This window comes from Equus asinus, chromosome 4 (assembly GCF_041296235.1).
Source record: "Equus asinus isolate D_3611 breed Donkey chromosome 4, EquAss-T2T_v2, whole genome shotgun sequence".
In the NCBI taxonomy this organism is placed as follows: domain Eukaryota; kingdom Metazoa; phylum Chordata; class Mammalia; order Perissodactyla; family Equidae; genus Equus; species Equus asinus.
In genome coordinates, this window is record NC_091793.1 from 42,209,696 (window position 1) to 42,237,646 (window position 27,951).

Sequence of the window (27,951 nt, forward strand, 5' to 3'; positions counted from 1 at the left end):
TGAGAAGTCTTGACTTGGTTCTGGAGCCTATGAGAAAGGCAACCTTAGAGTTGCAACAGCAAGAGTTCCCCTCCTGTCCCCCTGTCATTATCTTGTCCCAACTTCTGCTCCTGGCTCATCTCCCTCTTTCCTTTGTGGGTGGAGAGCTCAGCTGTTCTGGACAACAGAATAGGAAGTCACTTGAATGCCCTGGAGCTTTTCTTTTGTGGTTCTGATACAGAGCATTAGATCTAATTTAATTTGAAAATAATATAGTAAGATGAAAGGAAATCCCACTTGAGCTCCTCATTTTTAAAAGAGTTCAAAAAAAAAAAAAAACACAATGTGAGTCTGGGGCCTGAACCTCAAAGAAGGCCCTCTGGTCAATGGAGGCAGATGAGGCCAGATGTTTTCCCCATCTGTGTCTTGTCCCTTCTGGCGTGAGGGCTAGATGAGGGAGGGAGGCACACAACAGAAAAGCAGGCCAATTTGCTGATTCTGCCCTCTTATTTAGCTCATGGAAATTTCATAGCATCTGAAGTCTAACTTTCCCCCTGGATTTGAGGGGAAACCACCTCTAGCCCACTTGAACCAGTTTCATGGAAGGAACTTTGTTACTGTGCAAAATTTCACCCAAGATTAATCGAACTTGACGTGCTGAATGTCTTTTGCATGATGTACTAAGGTAGTGTTTTTGAAAAATGTCAGTATCTGATCCTTGGTGTGTGGTTTTAGATGTCCAAAGTATTCCCACTTCTCAAATTCCCTTTAAGAAGCTGGAATGCAATGCATTTCTGGGTTTTCTTTATTTCAGATGAATCTCTGCCTTGCTATAGCAGAGCTAAATATACTCTAAATCAACAATTCATCACAACAACAAAAAAATACTGAATGATATCCAGAGTGGCTGACCTCGGTTCAACACAAACCATTCTCTACTTTACGGGAAATTAGGATCACAGGCCAGCTTTAAGTTAAATGGAAAGTGTAGGCTACCATCTTGTGGACAAAATGTAAATAACACTGAAATATACTCAAGACGACTTACCTTCCTTTGTATTACAGTGAATACCATCTTGTCCTGAGTTCCCACATGCCATCATGATGACCATCCTATGCAATTTGGAATTTTGGCCCTAAATGATCTTTCTCAACAAATCAGATGTAGTACAACATGAAGAAATGGGAGTTTACCAAGAAAATTGTGGAACACAAATACCAGAGACCTGGGTCCTCACGTAACCTTTGCCTTTAACTCTTGCCTCTCTAGTTTTCATTTTTCTAATTGCAAAATAAAAGTATTATCTCTGGGGGGCTGGCCCAGTTGCGTAGTGGTTAAGTTTGCGCGCTCTGCTTCCAAGGCCCAGGGTTCATGGGTTCGGATCCCAGGCGCGGACATACACATCACTAATCAAGCCATTCTGGGGCAGCGTCCCGGATACAAAGTAGAGGAAGATTGGCACAGATGTGAGCTCAGGGCCATTCTTCCTCACCAAAAAAAACAAAAAACAAAAAAAGCCCCCCAAAAAGTGTTGATTCTGGTTGTCTTGTATTGGACACATAGATTTCTGGGTGATGTTGACAAGGATGGGTTTACACAGTGTCCTGTGGAGTTGAATGTTCTAATGCCAAGAGAAGTTAGTTTATTAATCAGTTGTTTCCTAGAAAATCTAAAAATTTGTTATTTTTCTCCTAAATGATTTTCACACAAACACACACACGCACACACACACGTTTTCCACTTTTCATGCTACTAAAGGAATGACATTCTAGAACGTGGAAGCATGAATGCTGTCATCAGAGCTGAGTGAAAAAGTAAAGGAAGCCATAGAATCACAGCTTCTTACGGTGGACAAGGACCTCCAAGTTCATCAAACCCAGTAACTTTAATGCTTGAATCACTTGTACAATATCCAGCCACTCTTTGAACGTCTCCCGCCAGAATATAAGAAAGTACTGGCAACAATAACTGTGTAAAAGACAGAGAAACAGGAGATTTCTAGCATAAATTTCATGGATGCATTTTTTGTTAATACAGAGAGAGATGATCAAAGTTAAGCTAGAGACTAGAGAATCTCTATGGAAGATTCTGTAAATACACTTTCCTTTCCTCGATGTAGAGGTTCTAGTCTATTTACCGTATGCCAAATGGCTCTTAGACCCATCAGAGCTTAGAAGATCTAAAGTTAGAACTTTCCAGTGTCAAAAGGTCTTTCATCTCTTAGAGAAGCAAGTCTGTGTTATTCTATCAATTCTTCCTTGAAGCCATCATATCTTGGTTAGGGATATATGTGCAAGGATGTTCGTGTGTGTGTTCCACGTATTTTTCTTACAGAAAAATTATGACTCTCAGGTTGATCATACCAGCAAGGTACCACTTAGGCCTCATAATGTTCATTGTTGTGAGTGAAGAATATAACTGGTCATTCATTGTTTTCCTAGCTGCACAAAAAGGAGTAATTTATATCTTCTCTGTCTCCCATAGGGAAATTTCAAAGATTACGATACCACTAGCGCTCATTAATCTCACTCGTGTCAATATTTATATTTCTATTACAATATTGCATACACAGCACAGAGCAGAGCCTACTTTGAAAGAAATATGTTTATTGTATGATGTTACTTGCTTTACTGTCAATGCTGGAGCACTGAATTTCTGTAAACAGCGAAGCTCTGAAATCACAACAAAACGACAACAACAGTAGCAAAGACAGACAACCCCTGGACAGGCATTCGTCCCCAGCACTGGCTCTCGGAAGGCCAGGTGAGCATTAGAAATTTTACTTACACACTTGAGTGACTGCTCTGGGCCTTCCAGACCAATTCTGCTTGTCTCTGCATGTTGAGTTTCTTGACTTCCCTCCTCGGGGGTCTTTAGTTTGTTTTTTTACTATATCTTGTGTCCAAAAGTATAAGCACAGCTTCTGAAGAGAGGCCATTACTGTACAAGGTCTGAGGCAGCTGGGGAAAAAAAGCTGATATAAACTGTGCTTTGATTAGCTATAAAACCACCAGCGCTACTGCACCTTAAAATTAATAAGAAATTTACCCAAAGTCAATAAGAAGAATTGCATGGTTCTGTATTGCATCGTTTTCCACAGTTTGGACATGGTATTTTCAGTTTCCATATGCTTTTATGTGAATGATGAATTTTCGAATGCTAATACTAGTGTTTTTTTTTTTATGGTTTGTAATTTTATTTTGATTTTTTAATTTTTTTTATTATTTTTTTATTGAGTTATTGATAGGTTACAATCTTGTGAAATTTCAATTGTACATTAATGTTTGTCAGTCATGTTGTAGGTGCACCACTTCACCCTTTGTGCCCACCCCCCACCCCACCTTTCCCCTGGTATCCACTAAACTGTTCTTGGTCCATAGTTTTAAATTCGTCATATGAGTGGAGTCATACACAGATTGTCTTTCTCTCGCTGGCTTATTTCACTTAACATAATTCTCTCAAGGTCCATCCATGTTATTGCAAATGGAATGATTTTGTTCTGTTTTGCAGCTGAGTAGTATTCCATTGTATATATGTACCACATCTTCTTTATCCATTCGTCTGTTGATGGGCGCTTAGGTTGCTTCCACATCTTGGCTATTGTAAACAGTGCTGCAATAAACATTGGGGTGCACAGGAGTTTTGGGATTGCTGACTTCAGGCTCTTTGGATAAATACCCAGTAGTGGGATGGCTGGATCGTATGGTAGTTCTATTTTTAGTTTTTTGAGGAATCTCCATACTGTTTTCCATAGTGGCTGCACCAGTTTGCATTCCCACCAGCACTAATACTAGTGTTTTATCACAAAATTTTCAGGGTTCTTCTGTACTTAAGAAACTTCACTGCATTCTTACGTATAGTTTCAGGATAACTTAAAGTTATTCTTGTCTCCAGTAGAACTTATCTCCGAATTAAAAATGGAACTCACTGGGACAACAAAGGCTCCATGTCTAGAATGTACCTGGACAGTCAACTTTTTATGTACTTCTTTTTTCTGTATTTGAAAACCTTGTGTAATAGACATCAAAGATAATCTGAGAGTTAAAGGCATTACAGAAATTCTGAAAGAGCTCAAGGATAGGAAGAATGATATTATTTATTGAATGTCTATGATATAACAGGTGGTTTGCCAAGATTTGTCCATATGGTAGCCTGACCATTACCATTTCAAGCTTGTTGTGCACAGGTGGCTCACCCAAGTCACAGAGTTACAAGCAGATTGGAATTCAAAGCCTACATCCTGTTATGCCATGGCTGTGGTTTTTAAATAAAGAGTGAAGCATGGCCTAGTTGAGTTTTGATAGAAGAGGAAATTTTATAAACAAAGCATCCGTCTAGAAGGTATCCAATTGACATTTTGGCTTTATAAGATTGGAACTTGGGAGAGAAGTCGAAGCTGGTGATACAGATTTTGTGGTCACCTGCGTAGATGCCGGACCTAAAGCTATGAGAAGGAGTGAGATCACTGAGGGGCAACATAGAAAGATGGAGCACACACCCTGAATCATGGAGAATGTCCACAGGTAAGCGGGAGGGATAAAGAAACAAGCCTCCGATCCATAACCAATCCAGTAGACAAGAGGTGGGTATCATTTCCCATCCCCTTTACAGATCAGGAACCTGAACTACAGAGAGCTAAGTGACCTGTTCAAGGTCATACATCAAATCACCATCCAACCTAGACATAAACCAGGGTCCCTGTCCCTGACCCCCTTGCTTTTTGCCCCACAGATTTAAAGTGAAGGCCATTTGTCTTTCCTAAGCCCAATGTTTTCTCCCCAGCAGGTGAGAACAAATAAGCAATTCCAAGGAGAGGACTCCAACCCAATCTGGGCTTCCATCTCTGTTGATCTGACAGCTCTCTAGTCCCTAAGTGAAACAATCCCATGTTAAGCCTTGGTGTACGTGGAAGGTGGGAGGGCTGACAAAGGGGGGCGGGGGAAGCAGGAGTCAGTATTAGTTTTCTCACTTAATTAACTGCATTCAACAGAGCTAATGCCATAGGCAAATTTCTAAAGGCTAGTAACACATCCCTTAAGGAATACTTGGGGCCCATTTTTTCAGCCTATTAGTGACCAGAAGAACAGCCTCGTAAACCCAGGTCTGCCAAAGCCAAGAGAAAAATGTGTATAATTGGAAAAAGGTTGAAAACAATCCTGGATAATAAATTACACTTACTCAGTCCCTTTGTCCTTCCAACTCTACAGCTAGCATCACATTTCATAAGGGAGCCACGGAGAAGAGGCAAAGGCTGAGAGGAAGCTTGTACTTATTAGGCACCAGAGGGAGGCCTCTGAGATTAGCAAAATCGGTTGTTTATTTAGATTCCACTAACTTGGAGGATGCGTCATGCTGAGAGGAGGCTATGGCTGCTTGCTTTCCTCACGGTCCAGAGCATGGCCCCACAGCTTGACCATTATCTACAGAAAAGTTGGCAGGTAGAGCTTAACAAAATCTCTTCTAATTAGGTGATCTGATAATCCTCTAAATTCCCTAAAACAAAAGCCAGCTACCTACCTCATTTCCTTGGATCGCCTGGAGTTATGATGCTTTCTGATGTTTAATGGATCTTCCTTCCTGGGAGATAGCTGTTCAGCAAAAGGAAAATGAAGTAAAGCTCTCCTGCTTACCAAGTGCATTGTCTTTCACATGCAGACACATAAACACGTGCACACGCACGCACTCACACACACTCGTGTCTCGTGTGGATTGGAACCAGCTGGAATACATTTGTGAGGGAGTGCCAAGCTTTAGTCAGTTGTAGAACTTGAAATGGATCCTCCCTATTTGCTAGGATGAGTCCTTTGGATGTTCGCTTATGCTGCTGCCAGTGATGCATGAATTTGATCATTCAATCCTCATCCATAAAGACATTGTGGGAGTCATATTTTTAAGCCCAAAACTCCTGGGGGGGTGGGGGTAGAAGAACCAAGGCAGCTTGACCTCCCTGTGGAGATGTTCTCATCACTGTCCCCTGCCTATACCACTGTTTACCTAACCCGTTAGCACCTCAACTAGTTTTGGTGACATTTATCACATGGAAACATATCCAGCATGACCTGGCATGCCCATATACATGTGTTGTGCAGTGAAGACTAAGAAAAGAATTTTCTCCCAAGAAACATTCTCTAGAAGTGGCTCCTTTTCAACATTGTTAAGATGCTATATTCGCCTCACATGTATCAGAACTTATTGAGAAAGTAAAGGTCAGCCTGTTGACTACTCTACTGGAACATTCAGTAGTCAAACCATGAGGCAATCAAAGGATGATGTCTTTTTATGCAATGGCACTCCCAATATTAGAACCAGGATGCATTTCTGGGTCTCAGGAAGTCTTTGGAATATGATTTGAAGGCTCTCTCTCTCTCTTCCAGAGTCTCTCCCCTTCTGCAATTTTTAAATTCCAGCTAAGAAAGAAAGCTCTGTGAAAGCAAGAATTTTACCTGTTTTGTCCATTACTGTGTTTGCATGCCCTAGTAAATACTTGCTGAATAAACAGATACAGGAAACTAGAAATGCTGCCATTTGGAGATTTATTTCTTCGGGTCATCAGAGCTTCGAGGCAAACATTTCTGAGAAATGGGTATCACTTTTGGCCTTCCCAACTCATGACCCTGTGGGTCTTGGAAGTGCATTTCATCCTTTTGACCAAGGGAAACTTTTGACAGCAACACTAACCACCATCTTTTTGTGAAGAGTAAAGATAATCTATGTTTATTTGGGAATGTGGTGCGTCCTTAAAAGACATTATCTTTATTCATCACAATAAGATTGTGAGAGGGATAACTGCCTGACTTGACAGGTGAGGGACCTGTAGCTCAGAGAAATTAAATAACTTGCCTAAGGTAACCCAATTAGTGAGTGGGAGGCTTGACTCCAGATCTGTCTGAGAAGGAGTTTGTACTTATAAGACACCAGAGGCAGGTCTCAGAGGAGAGTGAAATCAACTGTTTTCTTGGATTCAACCAATTTAAATACTGTGTAAGACTGAGGGCTCCTGTTCCCGTTGTCAAAGTGGATGTTGTTTTCTCTACAAAGTGTGGTCCATGAGCCAGTAGCATTCGCATCAGAGAGCTTGTTGGAAATGCAGTCTGGGACTTTATCTCAGCCCTACTTGATCAGAATTGCCTTTTAACAAGACCCTCAAGTGGTTGTCTGTATACTAAAGGTTGAGAAACACGGGTCTACACCCCAGACACACACACTGCAGCAAGTTCTGAGGGAACGAGCAAGCAGAAAGAAAAATTTGGAGTGCAGTCAGTGCTCAGAGAAGGAAAGCCTGTCCCTGTAGCCATCCTGTCTCTGGGAACTAAGCAGGAAGCAGGTGGTGGGCAAGGTGCGGAGTACTGGGTCTCTGATTAATGAGAACAGCACACCCTACCTTAGCACACTAAACTCTTCAGTTCAGCCAAAGGAGGCATCTTACTGCAAGCATGGATTTTGTGTTTAGGTCTCTATTAGGGAGGCCAGCTTATCCTGGCTTACTTAGGACTTTCCTATATCTCCTGCATCCTGGGAAACTCTCCCATTCCAAGCAAACTGTAACGGTTGGTCACTCTAGCCTCTATATCTTCCTAAAGGAGCAAATGATAAAGTTGCTTTAGACTTAGATTCTGAGGGTCTCAGTTCAAATTCCGGCATCACCACCTACTGTTTCCATTATCTTATGCAAACCACTGGATGTCTCTTTGCCTTATCTGCCAAATGGAGACAATACCAATTTCATGTGGTACTTGCAGGATTAAGTAGATGCTACAGACATTAAGATCATCAAGGCAGGGGCAATTTGCATTCTATCTTGGTAGCCCTGAGTAAGCATTTGTGAACACGCTTTGTGAACCAAGACGTAAGCATATATCTGAGGTGTTACCAGTATTATGAGCATGTGTCTTTCTTGAATACTGCTCTGTTTGATTCTACCAAGTCTGTACAGCGCATGGTCTCCTCTTTGAAGTCCCACACCTCACTCCAGCCACAGTGGTTCCTTAAGCTTTTGAAGAATCTTAAGTCACTTGAAGAAAATTGTTCAGCATCACCACCATTAAGAGTATATTGTGCTCTAGAGTCAGTGGATCAAATTTTGGCTCCACCACTTAATATTCAGGTGAGTTTGGGCAACTTATTTAGGCTCAATTGTTTTATTTATAAAATGGGAGCAATTTGAATAGTATCTACCTGACTTGCAGTTGGGTGTATGGAATGAGATAATGTTAATCTATGCCTGGCATAAGCCAAGTGCTTGGATATGTTAGTTGCTCTACCTTGAAATTTATTTAATATTTACATGCTTAGAATCTTAATTCTTATAGAATCTCCAACTTGGAAAAGGATCCCTTTGTCATAATAATATTTCATCTTCTTTAAACTTTTTATGTGTTTGCCTCATCCCCTTCTCCTACACTGTAAATTCCTTGAGGTTAAAAAGAACAACATTGTCTAGACCACCTCCTCCAAGACCAGCCGCTGTAACAGCATTTCAAGCACTTGTCATTGTGCCAGGCACTGTGCAAAGCAAATTGCCAAAATGGTTGAGCACTAACTGTGAGCACTAACTAAGAGGTACTTTACTTAGGTTACTTCATCAATCCTCAAAGTATCTCAGCGTGGTGGGGATTATTAGCTCCATTTTACAGATGACCTTAGACGATACGGAAATTAAGTAACTTCCTTGTCACCTGGGACTCATTGAAGACTGTCTGTTTCCAAAGCTCATGCCCTTTCTATATTCCTGAGGTGCTAGGATCCCCAGACCACCTGGTAAAGTTCCCCACATGCACATAATAAAGCAATGCTTCTCAATTTTAATGTGGATACAAATTACTTGGGGATCTTGATAAATTTCAGATAGTGATTCTGTAAGTCCAAAGTGAGCCTGAGGTTCTGCATTTCTAACAAGTTCCCAGGTGGCACTGATGCCGCTGGTCCAGGGACCACACACTTTGAGCAGCAACGCTACAGAGTTGTCCAACTGGTTGGTTAACAGGTGAAGCCTCTAGACTCTGCATCTTCTGAAATTTTGGGCTGGGGGTGGGCAGGGTGAGGGGATGTCAGGAGGATAATATTTAGTGGAGCTGAATAAGTAATCAGTCGTATCTAGGTATTGTTCCTAACTGAAGTAGTCATAACTTGGGACTGCTTTTACCTATTTCTCTTAAATTCTATGGCATCGCTGGTCCTCAGATTCCTCTGATGATCGGAATTGATTGGAGCACTTATAAACCATGCAGTTTTCCCAGACCCTTCCCCAGGATAGGGTCCAGAAGTTTTTAATTTTAACAAATACTTCAGGTGACTCAAAATCAGAAAATTTTGGAAAGCACTAGAAGTGCTATAGGACTTTCAAAGGGAAGGCAATAAATGAGTGCTGGTGTAATCAAGGAAGGCTTGAAGGGGAGGTAGAGGGTAGAGTTTATATTTAAAGAACGAGAGGGTTTAAAGACCGTGGGAAGAACACAGGGAGCGGAAGAGGGCACAGGAGCAAGAGCATGGACGTCAGTTCTTCATTTTGTCAGATATTCAGGTTGAGGCCTACTGGATTTTGTTTGAAATGCTGTGTAAACATGTTCTACTTGGGTCATCTAAAAACGTTACAGTAAAAGCGAAAACAAAATCTTGATTCTATACTTGAGTGACAACAAATCCACATACAACCAGAAGTTTGCACAATTTGATAAAACTGAAAAACTGCTGTGCTCTCAGTTGCTGCATGCAAACATACATCAGAATGGCTCAAGTTAAAAAGGTTGACAGGACCAAGTGCTGGTGGACATGCAACACAACAGGAATTCTTGTGCACTGGTGTAAATTGGTACAACCACTTTGGACAATTATTTGACAGTATCTACTCATCAAATAGACCCATTCTATGACCCAACAATTTCGCTTCTAGATATAAACCAAACAGAAATTAGTACACTAAGGTACCTAAAGTCTGAACAAGCATTTCATAGCAGCATTATTTGTAATGGCTCAAACTAGAGATAAATCAGATTTTCATCAATAGTAGAACAGAAAAATTGCGTTAGAGTCATGTGATAGAACATTATACAGCAATGAAATGAATCAACTATTGCAACAAATAGACACAAAAGTATTTACATAATATGACTTTTATATGAAGTTCAAAAACAGGCAAAACTAATCTATGGTATTAGAAATCAAGATGTGACTATCTTTGGGGACTTAGAGGGGGCTAATATCTGGAAGGAGGCTTGTTAGGGGGGCTCCTGAACTACTGATGGTGTTCTATTTCCTAGCCTGGGTAGTGTTTATATGAATGTGTTCATTTTACGATAATCTATTCAGCAGTACACTTAACAAATGTGTGTTCTTTCCTATACAAATATATTTCAAGACAACCCACACATGTGGGCGCGCACACACACACACACACACACACACACACAGAAACACGCATGCGCATATTAGAAAGAAGGAGGAGGACCACAATCGCAGGTATGCTTTAGGTGAGGTTTGCATTGGCTCCATTTCTCAAGGCTCATCTCTGCAATATGACATTTGACTGGCACTCATGGATTTCTTTTTCCACAATCCTATGGTATAAAAACAATGTTTGGCAAATGGATATGACACTGATTCTTCCCAAACCAGGTATTTCTGTAGAAAATAGTCCATGGGCCACATCCATATTCTTGGAGAAATATTTAAGCATCATACAACCCCATGCAGTAGTAGTCTTATTCTTGATTGGGAGGAACAACCAAGGCTCGTTGCCTCTGAGACTTGCCCTAACTAATGGGCATCACAGAGATTTCTCAGTAAAGCATGATCAATCCTGTGAACAACTTGGTCAACTCAGTGATCATATTTCCACTCTCCATTCATCTGCCATCTCCTCACACATATAAACATGCCCATTGTTCTGGCTTCTGAAACCAACCTTGCAAAATCTACCCTACGGCTCCCAAAACATGAGGTTTGGTTTTTCCTAGTTACTCTGCTGGCTCATAGTCCTTCAAGTCAGAGGCCTGGATGGTCTTTGAGAAATCTGAGGAGAAGCTCATTAACAAGGGATCATCTCCCCAAAGTGACGTTTTATGAAGCCTCAAGCTAAAACCCCCCTGGAGCCTTGTCTTCTCCTGGTTGAAGATGGTATCACATGAACTTGGGCAAGAAGACGGGCAGTTCTAAAATGATGCAAATGCAAGTGCTAATCTCTCAAGACAATCTGAAGCAAATAACTTAAATAAGTCAATCAATAGATACCTAATAAGCGATTAATAAGCAAATAACTATAGTGAAAGGAAATGAATTACAATAATGGGTTAGTTGCTCATATGACATTTCCTTACTTTTAGGAGATCTGCGCTGTACATTAGTTTTTAAAGTGGAGTCCACAAACTGACAGCCTGCAGGCCTACTTTGGCCCACAGATAGGTTTGGTTTGGGCTTGCATCATGGTTTAAAACTCAGGCACTTCACACCAAAATGCATACTTAAGGCTTCTCTTTAAAAACGGAAAGATCTGGCAATATTCCCCTGTGTTAACAGTTGCTGGAGCCACCATTTCCCATTGCTTTACACCAGACTGCTTTACTCATTTATATTGCTTGTATGACCCCTGTAAGAATTTGTGCTTTCTACCTGTTATGAAAGCATCTGTCTTCATAGACAAGTCCAATGAAAGGGGAATTGTACCTGCCCTCAGCTCTGTTGATGGGGCAGGCTTAGGCAGCCATATTTTCTATGATGGTACCTCTCCCTCAACACCTCCACTTCTCAGCAGAGGCTGACTGCAGCAGGGATGGCACCTGACTCAAAGGTGGCCCATCCTGAAGCTTGCTAACGACTTCTCGCCCAGCAAGGGAAAGTGAGAAAAGGTAATCACATTCTTCACTCAGAATGTTGGAATTAGACAACCGAGCAGCTGTTGCCAGCCAGTGTGGGAGACAGGTGGAGAGATTATGAAATGCACTTAGCATCACATAAAGCCAAAGCTCCATGTGATGAGCTGTGGGGTCGAACAGGCCCATTGAGAGAGGAGAATGGAAACTGTGCACCAAAAAAGGCATCAGTAAGACACCAGGTGGCCCTGAAAGGTTAAGAGTGCAGCTTTGGCCCCTGTATGTCATTCTCAATTCTAGTTCTGGTGAGACCTGACATACTTGGTTTTCAGTCCTTTTATGTCCGTGAGTTAAGGGAAATTTGTCCCAGTTGTCCTATATCCATTCTTCTTCTTAGAGAAATAACACCCTGAATTTCCTTAAGGAGCCATTCCACCATGAGAGACAAGTCCATCTGAGAAGGAGCTATGTACAGGGGAGAAAAGACCCTTACCCCAAATATTTCAGGCTCTCTAAGCCTTCATGAAGCATATTTGCCTTTATTTAAGGCATAACTTAGAAATGCAATAATGATGAAAATACATTTCATAAGCATTTATTGCATATCATCTGTATACGGTCCACTGTGGTAGGCACCGAGAGGGAAACAAAGATGACCAAAATCCCTACACTTGAGGAGCTTACAATGTAATGGAGAAGACAGGAAATGTACACAAACTGCTATAACATAATAACACAGTGAAATAAACACTACAGTAAATACTTGTTGATCCTCATAGTCCTTAGGGAAGAGAGGGGAGGAAGTGATTCTCGCTAATTGGGGTTGGGAGCAGCTTGGTAATCTGGATTCCTAGCAAATGAGCAGGAGAGATGATAGAAGGGGAGCAGTTTACAAGGAGGCACTGACGACAGGACAATGTTGACAGATGTGAAGGGAAGAAACCAAAAAGGAATACAAGAGAACTGGAAGCATAGCAGACAGAGAGAACAATCACCTTCACGGGGACTTGAGGCATCATTGAATGACAACCCATAGCTGCCATTACAGCAGGACCCAAACTGGATATCATAAAGGGGCAGAGGAGGAAGAGGACACTGTAGATTTGGGTGGTTAGGGAATCCTTCCCAAGGAGGCTGGCCTTCAATGGGGCTTTGAAACTTACATAGGACTTAGAAGAAGGTGAGAGGCAGCAAGCACATTCCAGGTGAAAGGAAACACGGGAGCAAATGCATAGGAAGCTGAAGGAGCCGTTCATTGTCCTTTCAGGGGCAGTATGCGTGTGTTTGGGGGGAGGGAAGAGTGAGCAGACTAGTCTCACTGAAGTTGATAGTTCACAGTGGAGAGTGTTGGAAAAACACTGTTGATAAGGCCGTCTGGAGCCAGCCTGTGGAAGGCCTTGGATTTGAGGACAAAGGGTTTGGACTTGATCCTAGAGGCAGTGGGAGCCAAAGAAGACTGGAGAAAGGGGTTGACTTGATGAAAGAGTTCCTCATTCACTGAAGAAAAGCACCAGCACAGCTCATTTTTCTCCTTAGAAAACAATCACAGAATCTAGCTTTAAATGCACCCCCAACTCTGTGAAAAGCATATACCAGCTTCTGCAGGGCTCCCGGGGGGAGTTCATGAGTTCAGACTCAAAGTGCAAGATGTGTTTTACTTGGCATTTAATCACGTCTAAGGGTGATGTGTGTCCTGAAATGAGGACAGGCTGATATGATTAAAAATTTTATATCAGTTATTCTGACTCTCTCATCCTTCCTCCCCCCACCCACCCCACTGTTCAGCCTCCGACTCCTCCACTTCTGCGTAATCAAAGTAAAATGGCTGTAAGACAGCTACTATACTTTCTTAGTAGCATGTGTGGGATAGATGCTCAGAATTAGGGCTTTGCAGGGATTAACCACTGCTTTCTCAAGCTTTCTAACCCTCATTTGATCCTTAGCAGTGTTTAGAAACACCTAGTATGGTGTCTGGCACATGACAGGGATTCAGCTAGAACGAATCAGTAACAATGTTTATGATACATGTGATTTTTAACGGAAATTTTGGATGTATTTCTTCTTTTCTTTCTCCATTTTTCCTACTCTCTGCCTCCCCACTATTTCCTCATTTCTCTTTCCTCTTTTTTCTTTTAGATTTTCTGTGCAGTCCGTTCTTCTCTCTTTCCCCCTTTTCTTGTTACTTTCTATCTCCTTGTAACTTTCTTTTTCCTTACAGGAACTGGGAAAGACAAGGGTGTGTGGGCGGCCATGGCGTCCCTCCAAGGAAAGTGTGAGGCTTTGGGCAAAATAGATCTCTCATTTCTTCCAAACATAGGTCTAATCTGAACTGTCTCCAGGCACTAGTCTCCAATCCAACTTCAGTGGTTTCAGTTGGACTCCATGAGCGGGGACCCCAGGGATGTTGTGTCGTTAGTCTTGTCTTGAAGAAAATCAGCTTTCTATGCGCCTCCTTGTCTCGCAGATTGGGGCACCCACATTCCCTTTCCTCAAGTCACTAGAGCCCAAGAGAGACTTCTGAGCGAAATGCCTGGCTGAAGAGAAGCAAGACTTCATTAAGAATTTGATTTATCCCCAAATGATCTATTGTTATGCATCAAACATGTTTTCCCTACGAACCAGTTGGCAGGGAGCACGCAGATAAATTACTACAAGATGTAACCAGACAAGCTGTTCAAAGGAAATGGCTCTCTGTGTGTGGAACTCAGGAGAGCAAATCTATAAACATGTGTTGGGAAATCAATTCAGTATAAGTTTTCTGGAAGAAATGAGCTGCTGCCCCCAAACTACCAGCGTGCTATGATAGCTGACTGTTCTTTTGAGGTCATCGTCCATTGTCTTAGTGGTCAGGATGGAAAAACAAGGGTAAGACCTACTCTGAAGTGTCTTCAAAGGGGAGAAGATAAGTGAGTTATCTGTAGGCAATTATGAATTTTCTCCATGGCGATACAAGTCATGTTAGCTAACGTTGTTTTGCTGGAGACAATGGGTTAAAGTAATTTCATCTCCATATAATAATATTTACTTGATGTAATGATGGATTTCAAAAGAATAATAGTAATATAGTATGATATAATACATATAATATGACACTACAATGCAGTGCTATACAGCTTGCTATGGAAGAAAAATCCCCAGGCACGGCATCAGAAAGAGAGAGAGAGAAAGAGAGAGGTGTATAAATCCTGCCTGACCATATGCCACTTGCTAGCTCTGTGATGCTTGGAAATTTCCTTAACTTCTCTGAGATTTCCTCCTCTTTTTAAAGGGGAACAGGCATATACTACTTGCCTTACAAGGCTGTTTTGTTTTAACACATGCCACGTGTCCTCTAACTGCGCTGTGGCCAATTAAATTTAAATGACTTAAATACAATTAAAACTTTATTTCCCCAGTTACTCTACCTACATTTCAAGTGCTCGATAGCACCACGAGGCTTGTGGCTAGAGTACTGGGCAGCACAGATACAGAACATTTCCTTTATTGGGGAAAGTTCTATAGGACAGTGCTGTCCTAGAATTTGCCAGACACAAAGTAGGTACTTTATACATAACTGTTGCCTCCTGCTTCACAGTTGTCAAAGCACTACGCATATCTGATTGAAGGGCTATCTATCCGGCAAAATTGGAATGCCCTTTGACTGTCTGTTGGACAAAACTGTCTTTCCATATGATGTTCTAACCCTGTTCAAGTCTACAAAGCATGGTGATTGCTGGAAAATCGGAGAGTATACAGAGAGGATTTCTGGGCCTTTATTAAATGATACCAAATGCTTATGCAAGAGGCCTTGACTCCAACCACAAAATGTGTCTCAGTAGAGATAACGAGAGTAGAAATGAAGAGAAATTAACAACAATAACAATGAAAACAAACCTGTAAGAATATCCATCAAATACTCAACATGGGCTTGTGCTAACATGCATGACCCTCCCAATGTTTCATTTAACTGCCTTAGAAAAATCCCAAGGTAGATGAAAACTACCCCAAGATGTGTAGCTGAAGCTTAAGAAGTTTTCTCAAGGTCAAAGCAGAATTATTACAAATTCACTTTCATTTGGTTGAGGACCATCTTGACTTTCTAGGTTGAGTCCAACACATCTATGCTGCAGCTGATGGAATTGTAGCATGCCCAGAAGGTCCTTTTGATCTTCAGAGTATATTCTTGGCAGAGGAAAAGTAAACACAAGGTAAGGTTGCCCTTCATGTGCAGGAGTGAAAGGAACAAAAGCGATTTGTTGAGTGCTTTTTGCGTATGCTGTTCTATTCGTATTACATAAGTCATTTGATAATCTCCACCATAATCTTATGAAGTGGGAATACTAATATCCCCATTTTATAGATGAAGAATTGAGGCACTGAATGGTTAAGAACTTGCCCAAGGTTACAAGCTAGTAAATGGTGGAGCCAGGACTTGACCTGGGTGGTCTAGCAAAATTCACGTTCTTAACCACTATTCTCTGAGGCCTGTCAGGGTAAGTGATCTCTCTGTGGTTTCCAGAAAAAAATGAATTCTTTTACAAATATTTTCAGTTTTTCTTCTTCAGTTTTTCTGGTCACTGTAGGAAACAGTTCTACATATTAAACAAAATTATAGTATTGAAAATAATGCTAGAAATACTGCTTCCTGGATAAAGCATCTTATAGATTTATGTAAACAAACATTTCATGAATAAATGAAAATAACAAATGCAAATGAGATAGTGAGAGTATTTTATCTTTCAGGTGCTGAACTATTTTGTCAACAATATTTGAGTGAAGAAAGTGTCAAGTGAATATGAACACTTAGATGGGGGTCAATAAACTAAGACTTGTAGGCCAGCTGTCTGCTTTTGTAAATAAAGTTTTATTGGAACACAGCCATGCTCAATCATTTATGGATTGTCTATGGGTAGAGTTGAGTAGATGTATGGCCCACGACATCTAAATATTTACCATCTGCCTCTTTACAGAAAAAGTTTGCTGACCCTTGATTTAGATGACAGTGAGAAAATAGAATTATGCTCTGAAAGTGGGTATTAACTTATGTCCATAATTTTCAGTAGACTAAAAATCTGGGACTTCAATAGTAGAGTATTAATAAAATGTGACGCTGTTTAATTTTCCAGAAGCTAAAACTGCAAATAAAGGGGAGTTTATAGATCAAATGGCAACCATTTATAATGAAGCATTGTTGCAGTTCTGAATTTGAAAGCCAAAGGCAATCATTACATAAGGTAGAATGAGTAGCTGCTCTGTGACCCTCCAATCCTCTGTCCATTCTTATCTGATCACTCTAATCACAAGTAAACATCATGATTATTCTTGCTGCTCTTTCACCTTCCCTTCCTGTGTTTCTTGATAGCAGAAGATGTGTCTTTTGCAGCCTGGTGCTTAGCACAGCGATTGGCATATAGTAGTAGCTAAATGAAGAGCTATGTGGCAAAGAGTTGAAGAATCCAAACCTAGGAAAGATAGAGGAGCAGCCATAATAAAGGAGAGTTAGGGTGGATTGCTGTGTCAAAGAGGGAGTGAACCAGCAGAGAACTTACAAAAATCACAGCATTACGATTTTACAAAGTGCTGATACCCAGGCTGAGCCAGGTAATCATGGCTGACTTTTAGTGATCGCACATTGTGCGCCAGGGACACACTCTTCTCAGCTTCTGGCAAATATTTATTTGATTAATCTCCACAACAACTCAAGGAAAAGGCTATTGTCTTTATTTCATAAGTGAAGAAACTAAGAAACAGAGAAGTTTATTACCTTCGACCAGGATACACAGGTAGAAAATGGTAGAAGGAAGTTTTAAACCTAGGGAGTCTGAATCCAGAGACAAAACTTGTAATGATTATGCTATATTTGTCTCTCTGTGGCTGCATTCTTAACCTCTTCTTTCTCAGTCGTTTCAAGACATTCCATGGAGAGCTCTTCCCTGAGAATGTGTTTCCACTTTTCTAATGAAAACCAGTAACCCAAACCTGGTTTGTTGTATAAGTATTCATTTTACAGCCAACTTAACTAGCCTTCATAAAATAGAGCATATCATTTGAACAAGGATAATCATACCATATTTTATTGTCTTTGTATTTCCAGCACTCATTAGGAATTTTCTATCTCAGTTATGCTTTCTATGTAATTAAAAACATATTATTTCAAATTTAGGAAACGTAGAAAAACTTCAGATATAGGTCTTTGCTTCTTAAATTCCAGTCTGAGGTCCATAGCATCAACAACACTTGGGAGCTTGTTAGAAACACGGCATCTCAGGCTCAACCCCAGACCTACTGAATCAGAATCTGCATTTTAACAAGATGACCAGATGAATTCTATGCCCTTTAAAGCCTGAGAATCATGAACTCTGCCACTATAGTATGATTATCATTGGCTCCCCAAAGAAATAATAATTCAGTACCTCTGGATGTAATAAGAGTCAAGTTAAGAAAGCTTGATATGCTAAGGCAAAGGCCAAATTCTAGCTATGAAAAGACCTAGTGGTTCACAGCCCTAACTGCACAATAGAATCATCTGGAGAGCTTTAAAAACCCCAGAGCTATTTGGGGTCTTTTGTGATTCCAAATTTTAGGAGTTTTTTCTATTTCTGTGAAAAATGTCATTGGAATTTTGATAGAGATTGCATTGAATTTATGGATGGCTTTGGGTAGTAAGAATGTTTTAATAATATTAACTCTCCTGATCCATGAATACAAGATATCTTTCCATTTATTTGTGTCTTCTCCAGTTTCTTACGTGAATGTCTGATAGTTTTAAGTGTATAAATATTTCAGTTCCTTGGTTAAATTTATTCCTAAGTATTTTATCATTTTTGGTGCTACTGTAAACTACACTGTTTTCTTTATTTCTTTTTCAGATAGTTTGTTGTTAATGTATAGAAACACAACTGATGTCTGTATATTGGTTTTGAATCCTGAAACTTTACTGAATTAAGTTTTTGGTTCTAACAGTTGTTTGATGAAGTCTTTAGGATTTTATATATACAAGATCCTGTCATTTGTAAACAGAGATAATTTTACTTCTTCTTTTCTAATTTGGAAGTCTTTTATTTCCTTTTCTTACCTAATTGCTTTGGCCAGGACTTCTAGTACTATGTTGAATAGAGTAGGCCCACTTGTCTTGTTCCTGATCTTAGAGGGAAAGCTTTCAGCTTTTCACCAGTGACTATGATGTTAGCTGTGGGCTTGTCATATATGGCCTTTATTATGTTGAGGTGTGTTTCTTCTATACCCAATTTGTTGAGAGTTTTTATCATGATAGGATGATGAATTTTGTCAAATGCTTTTTCTGCATCTGTTAAGATGATCATATGATTTTTATCTCTCATCCTATTAATGTGGTGTGTCACATTTATTGATTTGCATATGTTGAACCATCCTTACCTCCCAGGGATAAATCCCACAAAGCCATCTTGGGAAAGAGCAAAGCTGGACCATCATATTTCCTGTCTTCAAACTATGTTATGAAGCTATAATAATAAAAACAGTATGTTCCTGGCATAAAAACAGACATATAGAGCAATGGAACAGAACTGAGAGCCCACACATATATGGTCAACTAATATTTGACAAGGGAGTCAGGAATACTCAGTGCGAAAGGATAGTCTCTTCGATAAATGGCACTGGGAAAATTGGATATTCATATGCAAAAGAATGATATGGGACCCTATCTTCCACCATCCACAAAAATTAAGTCAAAATGGATTAAGGACTTAAACATGAGACCTGAAATCACAAAATTCCTTGAATAAAACATAGAGAAAAGGCTCCTTGACATTGGTCTTGACAATTAATTTTTGGGATTTGACACTAAAAACACAAGCAACAAAAGCAAGAATAAACAAGGGAGACTACATCAAACTAAAAAGCTTCTGCACGACAAAAGAAATAATCAACAAAATGAAAAGGCAACCTATGGAATGGGAGAAAATATTTGCAAACCACATATCTGATAAGAGGTTAATATCCAAAATATATAAGGAAATCATACAACTCAATAGCAAAAAAAAAATCTGATTAAAAAATGGGCAAAGGATCTAAAGAGACATTTTCCCAAAGAAGACATACAAGTGGACAATAAGTACATGAAAAGGTACTCAACATCGCTAATAATTAGGGAAATGCAAATCAAAACCACAATGAGATATCATCTCATACCTTTTAGGAAGACAAGACAGGAGAAACAATGCTGATGAGGATGTAAAGAAAAAAGGAACCCTTGTGCACTGTTGGTGGGAATGCAAATTGGTACAGTCACTGTGGAAAACAGTATGGAGGTTCTTCCAAAAATTAAAAACAGAACTAACGTGTGACCCAGCAATACCTCTTCTAGGTATATATGTGAAGGAAGTGAAATCACTATCTCATAATGATATCTGCCCCCGTATGTTCATAACAGCGTTAGTCACAATAGCCAAGACATGGAAACAACCTAAGTGTCCATTGAAACATGAATAGATAAAGAAAATGTGGTGTATATATATATGCAATGGAATATTATTCAGCCATAGAAAGAAGGAAATCCTGCCAACACAGATGGACTCTGATTGCATTATGCTAAGTGAAATAAGTCAGACAGAAGACAAATACTGTAAGATCTCACTTACATGTGGAATCTAAAAAAGCTGAATTCATAGAAATGGAGTAGATTGGTGGTTGCTATGAGCTGGAGGGTGGGGAAAATGAGGAGATGTTGGTCAAAGGGTACAAACTTCTAGTTATAGAAGGAATAAGTTCTGGAGAGCTGATGTACAGCATGGTGACTATAGTTGACAATTCTGTATCATATTCTTGAAAGTTGCTAAGAGAGAAGTTCTTAAATGCTCTCACCATAACAAGAAGAACAAAATGATAATTATGTGAGATGAGGATATGTTAACTAACCTTATTGTGGTAAACATTTCACTATATATGTGTGTCAAATCATCACATTGTACACATTAAACTTACACAATGTTATATGTCAATAAACCTTAAAATAAAAAACAAACAGAGAGCCCAGGGTGCTTACTATACCAACTAGTTTAGAATCTCTGTGGGTAGAATCTAGGTGCCAGAAGTTTTTAAAGATCCCTGGGTGACTCCAATGTGCAGTGAAGGTTAATCTCTTCCTTGGAAAGGGGCTGTTCACTGTGGGAGAAGAAAGGATGTGCTTCTATTCGCCTTGAGCCTTTCCCATGAGATAGTCTTTCTACTTAGACCGTCTTCACTTGGGTAACTATTGCCAAATATTCTCTCTTTGGCCAAACGTTAGTCAGGCCCCTCTGAGCCCTCTGCTCGTCTAGGCCTGACTGGGGCTTCCATCTCTATCCTTGTAGAGTTCACTTTTAGCCAGAATCCTGGCAAGTCAATTTAGCCAGAATCCGTCCCCCTCAATATTTGGTCACCTTCAATATCTGATCACCCTCCTCACCCCACCACACCCAGGTGATACCTGATCGCCTAGGTGTGCCTTCAGCAAGAATCCTGTTTGGCTAGTTTAGCAAGAATTATCCTACTGCCTTAGAAATTTTTTACCCACCAACCCCACCACTTGTTTCTTGGCTATAAATCCTCCCTCCCTTGGGTATTCGGAGTTGGGCCTGATGTCTCTCTCCTCCTGCAAACCCTCATTGCAGTAGTACTTCTTGAGTAAAGTTTTCCTTGCTGTCTTTACTAAGCGCCAGAACAATTTTTTTTAACACTGCTACTTACCCTTAATGTCTCAGTTTAAACCTGAAATTTCCTCCAGGATGTCTGAATTAGGTGCCCTTCCTACGTGCTCAGAGCACCCCCTCTACTCCTCCCATCAATCGCTATTGTAATTTCCAGTGTACTTTTCTCTGGGTCCCATTTGGTTCAAAATATCATGATGGCAACACTGTATTCACCTTGTTCAACATGAACGGCAGCAGCAGCAATTAACACTCATCGCACACTGACCTCATGCCAGTTCTTGTGCATATTATCTCAGCTAATACTTATTATAACCCTGTTATTATCTCCATTTCACAGGTGACAATCTGAGGATGAGAAAAATAATTAACTTGCCTCAGGTCATACAACTAGGAAGTCTTGTTTCGTAAAGATTCATTGAGTGAAAAATAAATGGGTGAGTTACTTTCCTCTCCAGTCTGCCCACACCCTCTCTGGTGGAATTGAAGCCACACCAAGATTCCCTTCCTCTCCTCCCCGCCCCCACCTCATACTTACTAGAACTCAGCCTTGACCTCTTCCCCGTTCCCTGCCACAAAATGGATGGGCTGAAAGTCCTGATCTTCACAGGGCTCAACAGCAGTAACTTCTGCATCAAAGAGCTTGTTTTCTGGTTTGATGGAGTGTACTTAAAGAAAAATAAAATAAGAGAGGAGAGGATGTATGTGTGACATTTCCCAAAGTGTGTACTCTCAGCTTACAGTCTCAAGCTGTTTCTCCACCTGAAAGCCAGGACCCATGGGGAGGAGGTGGGCATGGACTTGTCACAGACCCTTAAATCCTTAGACATGTCACATATTTTCTGAAAATGGAAATAAGCATTATTCTCCACTCCTAGATGTACTATTGGATTGCAATGCTGTCATAACCACTAAAATGTGAGCTCATTTAAAATTGTTATTGAATCCATACTAGCTTCCCATCATCTTACTCAATAAGTACAAACAGCGGCACTGATACATTTCGTGGGGTCCAGTGGGATTTTTGAAGTTGTTAGTAGTAATAAAAATTTGAAATATTGTTGACTGGGCAGTGAGGCAGATGATCTCATTTAATTGTCCATCAACCTTTGAGGTGGGTACTATTATTCTCATTTTATACATGAGGGGCATAAGGTATGTTGGACACTTAGCATTGATAATAATATTTCCTGCTTAATGCTGTGATGAAGACTGAAGACTTGGAGGTCTCTGCCGGGCCAGTGCCAGAGTGGCATCAAGAAGAAGGGTCCATTAGAGGCTCAGAATGCTTGCAGAGATGGGGGTGGGGATGCTAGTACCCACATCTACACATGGAGGAGGGGCCTCAGATAGGCTGACAGTGTCTAGAATTTGGGAACAGGTGGTGATCCAAGAAGGAGGTGGTATATGCCCCCAAGATTGGTAGGGGCTGAAGTGTTCATCTTGACAAACGGAATGAGAATGGGGCCTGTCTGTTTGAGGCAAATGTTGATCATTTTAGGTAGGGTGGGGGAATATGTAAGGGACCTGGGACCTCCAATGCCTGGGGAGAGTGGTGTGTGTTTACTCAAGCATTCATTGAGTCCCTGCTGTATTCCAGGCACGATGCAAGTTCTGAGCAAAAGAGACTTAGCTTCTGTCTTAATTGGAATTGTTTAGAGAAGCTATTCAAATATTAACATAATCCATAATTTAAAACTGTGAAAAGTATGACCAAGGAAAGGTACGAGGTGCTGTACATGTGTCACTGGGGAATCTGGTCTCATTTAGGGAGTCAGGAAGGACTTTCCTAAAGGAGTACCTGAAGAGAGGAAAGGAGAGTGAGCATTTCTGGAAGAGGGAACAGCTTGTGCAAATGTCCTGAGGTGGAAGGAAAAGGATACATTTGAGAAAATGAAAGAAAGCCAACATGTCTAGAGCCCAGTGTGCTGAGAAAAATTCTACTGTTTTGAGGGAGCTTGGACTCTGGGCAGGATTATGGATACTGGCTTCTACCCTGAAGACAAGACAGGGATCAAGCCATTGCAACTTGTGTCCAAGCTAAGACCAGAAGGACTAAGGCTTTTGAACTATGGGGTCTGAGTTTTCTTAACTTGTCCCACACTAGGGATAGAGCTAGTCCCAACATAGCCCTTCACTATACTTCCTGGCAGTTTTGCAGGTGACAAGTACCCTGGTTAGGAGCTGAGAAAGTCGAATTTTAGCCATAGTTCTACCTCCTTTTCAGTTAGGAACCCCTGGGACTCTGCCGACCCTATGGGATTGCATCCAGGTGGCTCTTAGGCAGTTTAAAATTTATTGCAGCACTGGTTCAGAGCAATGGTCGTCAACCTTGGCTGTACATTAGAGTCACCTGGAGGAGCTTTAACATTACTGCTTCCTCAGCCCCACACCCACGGTTTCTGATTTAATTGCTCAGAGTATAGGCTGGGCAGCAAGAATTTTAAAAGCTCCTCCTTCTAATGTGCAAACGAGTTTGAGGACCACAGGTTTAGAGGCTACTTCCCACGTGGCAGTCCACAGATCAGCTGTTTCAGAAGTACCTGGCAGGCTTATAAAGGAAATTCAGCCCAACATCAGACTTAGTGCATCAGAATTTCTAAGAGTTAGATACAAGAATAGGTACTGGAAAAAAATTCTCCTGGCATTTACAAACAAAAAATGGAAGGAGCAGGTGATTTTTGAACCAGGTTTGAGCAGCCCTGATTTAGATCAGGGCATCTCAAACTTTAATCTCATTCAGTCTGGGGTGAGGCCTGAGCTTCTCCATTTCCAGCAAGCTTCAAGGACTGTCGCTGTCTGAGGACCACATTTTGAGTAGTAAAGATTCAGGGACTGCCAATGAAAGAAAGGGTGGCCTTTCTCTCAAAACTGCCAGGGACTGTACCTGAAATCTATTAGCATACAAGGATCTTATTTACATGTCCCTCTCCCCTTACCAGATCCTTTTCTTCAGGGCAGGGTTTAGATCTTTGTCATCTCTAACATCTAAACTCAGTGCTCAGCACGTTAACACAACAAATGGATTTTGAATTGAATATTAAATACCATGGTGTCCTTAGGGTCCAAGCTGTGGAGCCAGTTGAAGGTGAGACATTGCTATGATGTGGGCCTTCTGCCACTTCCAGTCATAAATTCCAATTGGATGGGGTCCAATGCGAAGCTGTGTGTGACCAAAGCCGCCTCTGTAGGGGGTAGGGTCAAAGCAGGCCTCTGGAATATTAATAATTCTGAGCAGTGATCACAGCTATGATATTTACAGACCCGTGAAGCACAAGGGACAGCCTGAGGTTGTGCACACAGCTATAGACTCCAAGGACTTGCTCTGCTCCAAATGGAGCATGTATATTGCCCAACGTTGCCAAAAGCCGTACAGTTCATTAGCTTTTACTATATAGAGAAATGCGCCAGGCCTGGCGTGAAAATGACATGACAAAGCACATTTGACAGCAATGGTCAGAGGAAAAAGCACAGTGGGAGCGGAAGAGCTCTATGGGACTCTGCTCATGGCTTTGGAACAAGAGAAAAATACCTCTGCCTCTCCATGTGGAGGCCCAGGCTGGTTGGAATCTGACAACGACTTATTACTTTAGAAACTTTTTTCAGGGGTTTGGTTTCTTCCCCTGGATTCTCCTTCCATGGTGATGGATGGTTTTTTCCCTGAGTATTTTTTGATGCTATGACTATTTGTGTGGTTTGTAAGTTACATATTGGGAGAGAGATCCAGAGAAAGAAAGGAACAGGGAGAGAGAGAGAGAGAAAGAAACAGAAAGAGACAGAGAGAGACCCAGAGAGACAAAGAGATAGAAAAGGGGAGGAAGAAGAAGAAGAAACACAATTTTAAGGAGATGGGAAAGAGTAGAGAACAGCAGGGAAAGGAGATGGGAAGTAAGACAAGGATGGAGCGTGGGAAGACCCCAGGCCAGGGCTCCCTCTTCTTTTTGATTCTTTATAGTTAAGGATGATCAAAGTACCCTACAAGAGTACTTGCATAATATTCCTCTTAAGCCCTTCAACAACTAACGTTTTTGGTGTCATCTTTCAGCTCTAATAACTCATTGCCATCTCTCACCATGAAATCTCACCTCTGTGTTTTTTCTGCTCCTATCACTCTTTTACTTTCTCTCAAAGGCTAGCCTATCTGGCTCAGGGGCATTTACATTTTATGGGTTACAACTTTCTCAGGTTACTAGAACCCAACTATTTCTGTCCCTACCACACTTAAATCTCTCTACCCAGCTTCCGCTCATGCCTTCAGCTCTCTTCTGCACACGCAGCCTGTGATGAGATCTCATCCTGCACTTCCCACACCTCCCTACCTAGCCAAGGTATAGCTCCCACCCGGCATGTTACAAATAGCTCAGTGTTTCCCAAAGTGTGTTCCCTGGACCATCTGCTTCATAATCTCTGGGGTGAAGAGAGAGGAGAAGGAAGAGAGATTTTTTCTACATGCAGATACCTGGTCCCAGTCCCCCCAACCCTGATGAACCAGATTCAGGCGGAGGCGACTTTTGAAAGGTGTATTTTTAATCCTTGACCCAGACGATTCTGATACACAGGACAGTTTGAGAACCTCAGCAAGACCAGCCCTTCAGGCTTACCAAATTCTTCCTCCTTCAAGACCCTGCTCAAAAGATCAGAGACCCCCTCTCCCCTGACACACAGTGTCATGTCCAGGGCCTGAGCCACGCACCTTACACAAATCACTTACATTCTCCAGTCCTACCTTTTTTCATCTAAAAGCAGGATGTGGCATCTAAGTCATGAATGGAAACAGGGACAGGACAGGTAACATATATACAGGAGTGCAGCTGGCCTGATGAGCATTAGTAGAAGCTGGAGGCTGCATACTCTCATTAAGGCAGCAGCTGCTCCTCCATGGCAGTCAACTGTAGCTGGGTGGCAATGCCACCCAGAGAGGCCAAGGCTTCTGAATTTTTAAGGGATTCCAGAAATTTGGATTTTTGTGTAAATTTTTCCGATTTTTAACTTCTGGCTGATTTTTTTAACAGGCTGAACAAAATACATGTGGAGTACATTCAGGCTGAGTCCACGTTTAGAATCTCTGGATGAGAGTTCCCTAGGGTAGCCTTCAGCATCAGGGGTCTGGGATATGTTGACCCTGAACCTCTCTGGCTTAATAAGTTGTTCTGTAACTAGTTGGAGCTTCTCTGCTGTTCCATCTCCTTTCCAGGAAAACCAAAGGTTCTGACTACCCCTCAGCTCCAATAAAGGATGACCTGATTGCAGGTGCCAGACGAGTGGTTCTCAAACTTCAGCACACATCAGAATCAACTGGAGGGTATGTTAGAACACAGATTGCCAGGCTCCATTCTCAAAGTTTCTGAGTCAGAAGATCTGAGGTGGGGCCCAAGAATTTGCATTTTTAACAAGATCCAAGATGTTGCTGATGCTGCTGGTCCAAGCTTGGCACTTTGAGAGGCACTGCTGTAAAGCACTACTCACCACCCATAACGTTGTTTTTCTCCTTAGATCAGCACTCAGTCCTTAGCTTCTCTCTCATCCCTGAGTCACTTCATACGGCAGTCACTGTGGGCTTGCTCCCATCATCAAGTCCACTTTGACAATCATAACTGTCGTTTTTGAGTGTTTACTATGTGACAGCCATTCATCTAAGCACCATACTGTATTAACTTTAACCTTTAACATAACCCTATTAGGAAGGCATTATCACCCCCAATTTCTACATGAGGGAACTGAAGCCCAGAGAAGTTAAGTAATTTGCCCAAAGTTACACAGTTAGTGGGTGGCAGAGCCAGAATCCAAAGCTAGAAGATCTGACCCCAGAGCCTGTTTATCATAGTATTTATGGACCAAGCTGGGGCACTTCTAAGAGTGAAAGAAGACACTATTAACAATTATGCCTGGACAACAAATGTAAATTGGGACATAAGGTCGCCCTGTGTATTCTGTCCTTTCAGATGTACTCTTTGAGTGGTCCACAATTTTGTGAAAAGGGCAAAAATTTTGCAGCCAGTCAAATTCCATCTTAATTGAGCTAAAGCATGCAAGAACCTAGTTCACTGCCTGCGACATGGTAGCAACTCCATGGATGTCTGTTTCTTTCAGTGGAGCTTCTAAATCCCTACTAGGGAATATGGACAAGTGTAATTAATATGTGGCCCGTATTCTTGAAGCCCTCACAATATAGTTGATATAAAAGGAACATCAATGAGAACTCTTAAAAGATCATACTAAGACTAAGAATCCAGGGCTGAGCATAAGAGTTCAGAGACGGTGACTCCCTCAGGTTTTAAATTTTTAAGAGGGAGTAGGGTTTGAACTGAGTCTTGAAGATTGAGTAGGAGATGAGAAGGCTAGAATTGAGGACAGCTAAAGAAAAAGAGCTTATACAGCAGCTGCAGAAAGACTAAGAAGTAGTTCAGGGGCTGAACTCTTGGATGTTTCAATTCCATTCCAACCTTTACCAATACCCCAGACAGGACAAAACAAGAAAATCCCTTTTTCTCTCTTTTTTCAGTTTTGTATATACTCTGTCATT

The 27,951-nt window shown here is 41.2% G+C and overlaps 2 long non-coding RNA genes across 4 annotated transcripts in view; one reads left to right on the forward strand and one right to left on the reverse strand.

Annotated features, from left to right (window-relative positions):
* Window positions 1-2,122, forward strand: part of LOC139045170 (uncharacterized) — an 83,994-nt gene extending 81,872 nt beyond the window's left edge. Inside the window, exon 5 of the long non-coding RNA XR_011503058.1 lies at window positions 1,045-2,122. This is a non-coding gene — a long non-coding RNA (uncharacterized lncRNA). The remainder of the gene's footprint in view (window positions 1-1,044) is intronic.
* Window positions 2,123-2,135: 13 nt separating this feature from the next.
* On the reverse strand, window positions 2,136-24,637 carry LOC123283255 (uncharacterized). 3 transcript variants are annotated; one of them, XR_011503057.1, is made up of 4 exons: window positions 24,477-24,637; window positions 21,967-22,096; window positions 5,498-5,568; window positions 2,136-4,424 (listed from the first exon to the last, which is right to left on the reverse strand). It is a non-coding gene; the product is annotated as an uncharacterized lncRNA (long non-coding RNA). The 3 variants fall into 3 exon arrangements; XR_011503055.1 differs by lacking the exons at window positions 21,967-22,096; window positions 24,477-24,637 and adding an exon at window positions 12,948-14,284 and having other exon boundaries at window positions 2,137-4,424; XR_011503056.1 differs by lacking the exons at window positions 2,136-4,424; window positions 21,967-22,096; window positions 24,477-24,637 and adding exons at window positions 4,434-5,400; window positions 12,948-14,277.
* Window positions 24,638-27,951: the final 3,314 nt, after the last annotated feature.